This window comes from Salvia hispanica, chromosome 2, assembly GCF_023119035.1.
Source record: "Salvia hispanica cultivar TCC Black 2014 chromosome 2, UniMelb_Shisp_WGS_1.0, whole genome shotgun sequence".
Taxonomy (NCBI): domain Eukaryota; kingdom Viridiplantae; phylum Streptophyta; class Magnoliopsida; order Lamiales; family Lamiaceae; genus Salvia; species Salvia hispanica.
Window position 1 is genome coordinate 16,836,348 of NC_062966.1, and position 9,113 is coordinate 16,845,460.

General features: G+C 35.8%; 1 non-coding gene across 1 annotated transcript; it reads right to left on the minus strand.

Annotated features, from left to right (window-relative positions):
- Positions 1-308: 308 nt before the first annotated feature.
- Positions 309-504, minus strand: LOC125208753. Its single transcript, XR_007174231.1, has one exon. It is a non-coding gene; the product is annotated as a U2 spliceosomal RNA (small nuclear RNA).
- Between the last annotated feature and the right edge of the window lie 8,609 nt (positions 505-9,113).

Below are 9,113 nucleotides of genomic sequence, written 5' to 3' on the forward strand. Positions count from 1 at the left end.
GATTTAAATAGCGCTATTCATGTTCCTTCAATAAATAACGTAAATTACGACAGAGGAGAAAAGGAGAATGGGCCAAACTTTGCTCTGGCCCAATGAACATTAGGAAAAACGGACTCACACTTTTGATTATCATCGTTTACAAATGAACCAATTGGGATTCTCAATGAATACAAATCCTGATAATGAAATTAGGTATCATACACTACATAATTAAGCTTAAATACCCAAAGCCGAAACACAGCAACGCTTATTAAGGCATCAGCACCACATACTTTTACAACAAAACAATCACTTGAACTGGGGAATTGGTGGGGCGCGCCAGGCCCAAGCAGTAGTGCAACGCATGGGCGACACGCGAAAGCTCAAGTAGCAAGCTACTTCGTCGAACTTTCCCCCTCAAAAAATAAATTTAATATCGTGTGAGCCGATGGCCCACATATCAGATATTAAACTGATAAGAACAGATACTACACTTGATCTTAGCCAAAAGGCCGAGAAAGGTATGAGTCTCTAAGCTCAAGGCCTTGTTGTTTTATAATCCTCTTCATCTGTAAAACTATAGTAGCCTAGTGGGATAATCCCAACAAACTCAAAACTCCATCTTCGCGTTTCCCTTTCCTTTGAGAAAGTTGAATTAAATCTTTTATACTATCATTATATTCATAGCTTTTGTGCGAATGTGATATGTTGTTTCTAAAGTGTATATGCATCAAAAATTTCCACTATCAAACACACCATAATAATACGTGGCATTTCATTTGACAACCAAGTTTTGGTGTTAACGTAAAATAAACTTGGCTCAGGTCATCACTGTCATCAGGTATACAACATATTATCAGCATTGGAGATGCCTATGGCTACGGGATTTAATCTTTCTGTGTTAATGAATTCGATTTTCTTCTTATGAGATACAACATCTCTATATAATGTTTCTTGAAATTAACAATACTTTCTCTTCTTGGACTTGGATGAATGAAGGACATTAGGACATGGTATAACTAAGTGATCATTAACTTGATGCATATTTATTAAAATATAGAAGTGGAATTTATGGTGAGAAATGCCAAAAATAGCTCCACTTCACACACACCAATAGATCCAACCCATCTCCCTGCACCAAACTGAAAAGGAAAAAAAGAAGCATTTCATAAACTTAAGCATGTGTTTTAGTAAGTAACTACAACCTCAGTGGATGAAATTAGGTGCTTAAATCTGCCTAAAATATTTGGTAAAATTAAGCTACATATGAAATTTATAACTAACTATCCGCAAATTAAGATGCTTGGTTAAAACTGGAAGTTCTATTAGGCGTATAAATTATAAGTAATATACACATAAACTGGATGATTATTGGTGAATTTCAACGCTTAACATATGCTTACTTTTATATTATAAACTTATAATTTTATTAGGCTCTGTTTGGTATCATGAAATTAGACTTGCTAAAAGAAATTTGGAGTGTTCAATTCCAAACCCAATGTTTGATACCATAAAAAAATTGAATTTGAAATTGAATTACAATCAATTCTTCCCAATTTCACAATTTGAATCTATAACAAAAGTAAATAGTTGAAATTCAAAATAATTACAAAATATTCACACTACACATGCACACTTTTTTTTCAAATTCAATTTCATATCAATTGCTACATCATTTTTAACGAACAAAGAATTTGGAATTTTCCTTCAAATTCATTTCCATAGAATTTTAATTCCAATTTAATTATAGTTATGTGTACCGAACGAACCCTCAGTGGTTTTTTTTTTATCATTGTCTATTGTCCATTTTAAATTATTTGGATAGGATATTCAGTACACATTTGTTCGGTTAGTTTAGATTAAATAATTGTGGGATATAGCATGGGATAACTTAAGATTAGCTTTATCTAATATGAAATTAATATTGAATTTGATCTTATAGTTTGGTGGATAAGATTAATTATATTTACCATGGTTAATTAAAATTATAAAATAAATTCTTATGAATGATTAGGTGATAACTAAATTAATCGGAGGGGTGAGATTAATTAATAGGAGGGAGGATGAAACCGTATGCCTTAAACACTGAAAATGCCATGATTGGGATAGGCTTGACCAGGGCCTTGCGAGCTGAGATTAAATTGGGTTGCAGCAACCGAACATCGAATTAGTGAGTTGGTGAGACACAATCTAGCCTAATATACCAAATCGAACGCCTTCACAGATGCTTAGTGTGTATGTCTACAACTTGAAAAACATATTTTCACGGGCAAATCTAGTTAGATATATGATGCCGAAATTTTTATGGAAAGTAAAATTGGATGGATATAAAAAAAATAAATTAAAATATAGATCGTGATCTAAAAAAATGTCAAAACTGAAGTTATAAATTAGTACAATCAACCCTTTAATAAATTAACTAAATTAGTAAAAGGGGCAAGGTCGAATGGGCCTCACTTTATTCTGGTCGAATGAAGATTAAAAAACTGGTCTCACACAACTCCCGCTAATGCACTGTAAAATGTAGATTGTAGAGCATGTTAAAGAACAACCAAATTATGGATTATATTTTAAATTGACATCGATTCGCTATTAAGGATTAAGGAGACAGCAAAGGTCCTTTGAAATTTTCCCCACAAATATAAGATATTCTAAATCGTTCTTTACCCAAAATTGATATTTGACAAAAAAATCTAAAGCTAAGTTACGAGAAACTAAAGAAGAAAATGGACCAAAATTCAGTCCTTCTCATAAAGGTATTAAGCATCTTTTATTCAACATTTAGAATATCAAATCCTATTATTTTCATCAAAAAAATGTTTAAACTAGAATTGATGGGATGCAACATTCTTTGCAAAAGTGCAATGCCATTCGATGTGGAATAAACTCCCACCAAAATAAAAATCCCATTACCTCGAACACTATATGTGAAATATTTAACATTATCAGACATAAACCTCATTAGCAAAATCCAATTCAAAGGTGGCCTAAGTCAACTTTACAGAATGCTTTAAAAAAGTAAACCGTGGAATGAAAACACCATAATAGTTGCTTGATTATATAAAAAGTTTCTAAAAAAGGGTGAAGTTTTATGGAAAATAATTCACCCTAAAGCTTACAGATGTAGGATTGTATTCAGATCATTAAGCTAAATCTTTCTTAAACATAACACAAATTTTAACCACTCATTTTTGGTATTTAACGGCCGAGATTGTAAGATATCTCCTTCATTTTAATTCATTTAAAAATAATCAAAAGGTTAACTTAGGAACTTAATTATGCTACCGTTATTTTATACCCATGATTCTCTCCCACTTTGTACGTGTATTTTTGGAAATTATTTTGCTGATTTCGTTCCCATCAATAATCACAATTCTTGATAACACAATCGTTGGTAACAAACTTCACGCAAAACGACGATCTTCACACAAATTTCTTATTCGTCCTAAAATCAACGCTTCTTTGAGGAGTTTTTTTGGTGTCGACGATGGAAGAATGTAATTGCGTTGTAGTATTATCAGTTTGTAATCGCCATGAACTCGTCACCATTGTCATCGTTTTTTACATCAATTTGTAATCGTTCGTAACTCCTGTCAGTTGAGTTTTGTTTGTAGTGTGAGACGCCGAATCTGCAGGCACTGATGTACAAAATGTTTAACTTAATGTACATTACACAACCACCTCGTTTGTCATCATTTTTATCCCTTAATGTTGCATAGTTTTAGTTCCTTCAATATCGGTTGATAACACGATTTCCCTAGGATGTATTAGTCTGCGGGGCTAGGGTTTAGTATTTACACAATTCCATATTGTGATATACGTATTTCCACTGATAATGTGTATGAACAAAAAATGTAGCGTTCTGAATCCATAATGTAGTATCGTTTTTTATTCCTGTAGGCCGGAAGTGAACACCATTTCCCTGGGTTTAGTAGTCTATGTGGGCTAGGGTGTGTACGCGTAATGTGTAGTAATGCACAGTCCAAATGGTAAATAATGTACGCACAGTCCAAATGGTAAATAATGTACGCATAATGTTTAATAATGTACAGCTCGAATGGTGAATAATGTACGTGTTTCACGAAATAATGTACCAGTAATTGCGTTTAATGTACATGCTTAACCGTGACTAATGTACAGATATAGTAATATAAGTTTTACTATTTTGAATTATTAATCAACTCCTAAAGTCACGGTTATCAGTCGATCCAAGAAAGTTGAAACCATACCTTTTGGGTTTAGCAATCCAATCAGCTAGGTTGTAGTATGCACACATTCACATACTGTAACTAATGTACGATACATGTGTTATAATGTATATGACACCATAATGTAGCATTTGTTATCCAGAATTTAGCGTCCTTTTAGTTCTGTAAAGGCCGGAAGTTAACACATTTTCCCTAGGTTTTAGTAGTCCATGGGGCTAAGGTGTAGTATCCACACATTCACACACTGAAGTAATGTACGATATATGTGTTATAATTTATATGACACCATAATGTAGCATTTGTTATCCAGAATGTAGTGTCGTTTTATTTCTGTAAAGGCCGGAAGTTAACATCTTTTCCCTAGGGTTTAGTAGTCCATGGGGCTAGGGTGTAGTATCCACGCATTCACATACTGTAAGTAATGCACGGTATGTGTGTTATAATGTATATTAAGTACAGGTTCATAACATCGATAATAGGAGTATCAATATTGTACATTAAGTACAGGTTCACGTACATCATTAATAAGTGTACATGAAGTATAGGGTCACGTACATCGACAACAATTAAATATTAAGTATAGATTCACGTACATCGACAGCAGGTTAATAACCAAAGAACACAACTTATTGCCAAAATATCAATCTTTCATCCAACACAAACATAAAAACCAATGTATTGACAACTTCATTGTGTCGCAAAACATAATTCAGCAAAAACTAATGAAATCCATGACTACAATACATACTGCTAAATGTTTCATAAACCATATTCTTCGAACCACCTCTCGAAGTTGAATTTTTACGGCCTTCCTTTCCAATGCCACATCACATAGGTCTGGTTCACTGAAGCCTTGGTGTTGTGAGTAAAAGTGAGCAGGGTACACAAGTTTTATCCTGATGCAATGGACATCTCCTCCTCAAAGTCCTCATCCACAAGATTTCTTTGCTGCTTCGAACCTATTCAAAAACATTGGGATTGGGGGGATTAGACTACAGGAAACATCATAAAAAAGTACATCGTCCAACATGTATGATTAGTTTGAATTAATGTACATAAATCCATGAATAATGTATTCAAACATGATGTAAAGCTCAACCAACATGATGTACCAACAGGACTACTAAACCCTAGGAAAAATGTGTTAACTTCCGGCCTTTGTAGAATTAAAACGACGCTACATCTAGAGAACAAATCAACTACAATTATTCTTTGAATCCCCATCCGAGTCAGCGACAAACCCTCAATAACATTTGATTACATTTGATGTATAATGTATCAGTTTTGGTATACGGATTAACATAATGTACTGGGTAATGTACTTATTTTACTGGGTAATGTACATAATGTAATGGGTAATGTACATAATGTAATGGGAAATGTACATAATGTATAATGTTAATAATGCGATGTTTAAATGCCTAGAACGTCATGCTACATAGAAGCATGTTCTAAAATCATAGACACCTATTCATTATATAATGTACGATTTACTCTACAATGATGTATAAGAGGTGATGGCTACTGTATACACCCCAAAAGAAATATTACCGGTCGTTTGTTCTTCACCAGTTTCTACTTCAAATTTGTCTTCTCCGTCACTGTATCATTGTAGTTTATAGAAAAGAGAAGGGAAAAAAAGAGCATTAGAAACTTCTCCAAAAATGTACAACGAAAAGCGAGAATGTAATGTGAGTATTGTTGTGTAAATTTGAACTTCCCAGATCCAGAGAATCCACTAGACATTGGGTCTAGGAACTCAGAGAATCCTCAAGTTACCTGTCGTTGGGCACACAATCACTTCATTCCCCTTTCAAACCCTCAACCCGCTATGCTAAAAGATTAGTACAGGGAAGCAGAGATCGAATCCATAGAGACAGATGCGTAAGTAAACATGTTAAAAGACCTGGAAACTATTTTTGGCTGCTGCCACTCAATTTTCGGGGTTGAGATTTAATTCTTAGACTTGAGAAATGAAATGCTATATCCTAACAGCTAGATCTAGGCGAAGATAACAGAACATGCATACTGACGACCAGACATGCTTGAGTTGACTACTAGACCTGGTAAACGAGTTCCTAAATCTAACTTAGACAGAGGAAAAGCAGAGCGTGGGGACCATTTCCCAAAACAGCATTACGACAGAAAAGCTGCAAATTAACTAACTAAAGATTTAACTTACAGCGACATCATCTTCTCCAAACTTTAATCACGAAATGCAGAGGAAAAACAAGGTAAAACAAAGATCGAAACAGGGTAAACTAAATTAAACCGATTAATGCAATCAAGTACAGAAACTAAAGCAGATCTACTATTACTAGACGAGGTAAACAAGAAAACAGAAATTAAACATTACAACCATGCAAACGTGAACAGATCCAAACACTGGATGCTTCATCCACTCCGGATCCAAGCCATCCACAACAAACCAACACAGATTTCATCTCCGATCTCACAGATTTAACCAAATTCGCCCGATCAACTACAAATCTCCACGCAATTTAAACTCCAAATTCAGATCAACCACCAATAAGCATCAAAAGTGAACAGATAATGCAACTATAACGTAAAATGAAACCAAAGCAATATATTCCATAGCAAGTAGTGCAATATCCAACAGAAACTGAGCAAAACACGACCGAGCTTCGAACAGCGAAGTCTCGGGAAATCCAGAAACATAAACAGAAAGCAGGTAAAGAGATTGTATCTTCGCCTCCCGTGGAGACGGTGTTACACAACGATCGTATAAATTCCTGAACCGTAAACCCCTAGATGATTCCCCTAAAAGTGTGTGTAGAGAATGAGAAAGGCTGAGCTAAGAGCTGATGGTGAGAAAAAGGACTCCCTTCATGTTGGGTGCGTGCTCTTATTTATAAGGGATGGAGCTTCTAGACTCTTCCTTGTGCTTCCCATTTTGCCCTCCTTTCGGATGCTCCTTCGTCTAGTAAACTCCTCCTCTTTCCTGCTCACTTTCTCTGCCAGCTTCCTTCTCTAGGTGATATTGTCCTTCTTCTTGGATCTGACGATTTCTCTACACACCTGGCTTATAAAACCTTGTTAGACCCAGGAAATCACAGAATTTATCCCCATAACCAATGCATGAAATTAGCCTTATCATACAACAACAACAATCTAGCACAACATAAAACCAAAATCCATCATCTTATAATCGAACCCATAATGATAAAAGGTAAACAAATGACAACTACTTTAGAGCAACAATGATTAAAAGCAATCCATAAATTTGATGAATCATACTACGATTCACCCAAAATCCCTACATAAAAATAGATAAAACCATACAAATCGATTGGTAAGAAATAATGTACAAAAATAATTGAAAACTATTTGTCAGGTCCAGAATCGATTCGAAGATGGTCGAAAGGATTTTGTTTTTATCAATTCTTCATCGTCAAGTGAGAGCAACTTGATGGTGGTAGCAAAACGACTTCTTCTTCGTCGGCTTCACCGTCAGAAACGATCGGATTGTAGATGGGGCGACGGAGGTTAGAATTTTTGGGACAAAAATCGTCTGATGAGGGAGAAGAGAAAATAGGCATAGTGGTGAAAGAGAGTTGACAAACTCATATTTTAGTCTTGTTTTATGGGTGATTAAAGAGTGCTTTTGATGGTTTAAGATGTTAAATACAAGTTTTTTCACCGCATATACACTAATTAGGTGAGTTGATGGGTTTGTCGTAGTTTTGTGATGAAAACAGGTTGAAACGAGCCGAAGCTGAAATTCGAGGAGTTCTCCAGAAGGAAAACCCGACCGGGTGTTTTCCATTTCTCGGAAAACCCGGTCGGGTGTTTTGAAGTAGCCACTCCAGGAGGAAAACCCGACCGGGTGTTTTCCATTTCTCGGAAAACCCGGTCGGGTGTTTTGCAAAATAGCGGGCTTCGGGAAGAAAACCCGGTCGGGTGTTTTATCACCTACAAATCACCCGACCGGGTGTTTGCTAATTTGTCCTGATTTTCACTCCGAGTATAAAAGGGGTTCTAACTCAATTTAGAACCCTAACCTTCCCCACGACAAATTGAGAGAAAAAATCGAGAGATACAAGTCATTGAAGGCAAGGAGGCTTCCATCTTCAAGAGATTGAAGAAGAAAGATCCTCCCCAACATCAAGTCTACATTAGGGAGTTCTATTACCTTTTCTTACTATGTTTTCCTTTGAAGTTTTTGTATTTTCCTTTGTTTTAGCTTCCATCATGAGTAGCTAAATTCTTATTTAGGGATATTGGTGAAGTTTGTATGGAATTCATGGGCTAAATCTTGATTTATGCTTATCTATGTCTTATGTGGTGGTTTTGTTGGTTGTTGTGCTTTTTCATTATCCAATTGATTAGCTACCAGTTTGATATGTCTTATTCTAATTATTGTCGTTGAAAGATGCTTAATTAGATAGTTAAATGACCAACAACTCCGTGCGTTGTATGTGCTCGAGAGAGACATAGCTAGAGAGAGGGCTTGGGTCCGTAGGTTGTAGGAGTTGGTTTCGAAGTGTAGGGAGGAGACTCCGACATTAGAGGCCGATCAACGCGTTAGGTGCACCCGAGAGGGGGTCTAACCAATTAACCCGACCTTCCTAGCCACACATAGGACTTTTTAGATGAGCATGATCCCTAGGTGAACACCCGTGATCCATACCAACGGATCCATATCCCTATCTTCCCAATTTGAGTGAAAACTACCCTTTTACTTGCTCTATTTTCTATTTTGTTCTTACTTGCGTACTTGTTCTTTGATCTTAGTGTAGAAAAACCAAAAAACCCCTTTTATTAGTCTAGATAGTGTTCGAAATTGCATCGTAGTACTCAAGCCGGCATTTAGTCTTCGAGGATCGATAATTTTAACTTGCCACGTGCTACATACCCCATACACTTGTGGGTGACATATTGATTGCAAATTTAGCATGAGTCAAG